This window comes from Fukomys damarensis, unplaced genomic scaffold, assembly GCF_012274545.1.
Source record: "Fukomys damarensis isolate Sample0158 unplaced genomic scaffold, DMR_v1.0_HiC HiC_scaffold_11, whole genome shotgun sequence".
Taxonomy (NCBI): domain Eukaryota; kingdom Metazoa; phylum Chordata; class Mammalia; order Rodentia; family Bathyergidae; genus Fukomys; species Fukomys damarensis.
The window spans coordinates 41,950,589-41,951,725 of record NW_022900923.1 but is presented as its reverse complement, the minus strand read 5'-3'; positions in this window follow the sequence as shown (position 1 = coordinate 41,951,725).

Genomic DNA, 1,137 nt, shown 5'->3' with positions numbered 1-1,137 from the left:
GACAGTCGGGCTCCGCGCGACACGCACCCGGAGGGGTGGGGGCGGCTCCGCGACCCCTCCCTGCTCGCCCTCCGTCTCCTCCCACCCCCTCCTCCAGACAAAGGAAGCGATTCGGTGTGAAAGGGGCTGGGAAAACGTGAGCTTTTGAAGGTTCTGAGGTGGATGTGTGAAGCCAGCCTCCTCGGGACTGGACGAGGTGCAACCTGCGGGTATCCGCTCCCTCCCCGCTCAATGCGGTAGCCCGAGCCCCGGGTGTGTGTGTCCCCCGCGACCGTCCCAGCCGCGCCTTGCACCACGGCGTCTCACCTGCGGACTCCACACTGCCCACCCCCGACACGTCGCCCGACCTCCCACAGCGTGCCCTAACCCTAAAACCAGTTCTCCCCATGAAACTAGTCCCTGGCGTTCTCAGGAGCTCACACCCTTCCAGCGCTGTTACTTCGCAGGCTCCGTCCTGAGTCATTGTCTTTCTTCCTCATCCATTTTTTACAATTGCCTTTGAGGCCAGAAGCAATTTCCATTTTGCAGATGAGGACACTGAGGCTCATGGAAGTGACCTAGCCTATGTCACCCCTTCTGGGGTCCTCTGCTTTCTCCCTCCTCCCTCCTTATAGCACAGCAGCTAAGCCACAAGGTGTCTGGCCCAGTCCCTCAGGCAAAGAAGACAAAGAGGCAGAGACTTCCAAGGGGCACAGGATAATTCTAAGGACCAGTGCAAGGGAGCCAGCCTGCTGACTGCTGGCTCAGTGCTGGCCCCACAGCAGCCCAGGCCTCCCCTGACCGCTCTCTGCAGCCCCTGTTGGGTGGCAGTCCATCAGCGCTGACTAATGCCCACCCAGGCCAGGCCCTTGCTCAGAAGGACACCATGCAGTGATCCCAGCCTGAGAAATCCTCCTGTGTGGGTGTCAGGGGAAGACCCATGAGTCATCTGGGGACCCCAGGACCCCGCCGCCCCCTGTTGGATCTTAGGATGCCAAGCTGCTCAGGCTCGGAGTTGGGGCAGAGTCACAGAGGACAAGGGTGGCTGGAACCGGAGTTGCTGGGAGGATAAAGACCACTGAGTCTTCCAGGGAGGAAAAGGAGGAAGAAAGGCAGGAAAAGACAACCTGCATTTCTGCCTTCATCAGGAGCAAGGAA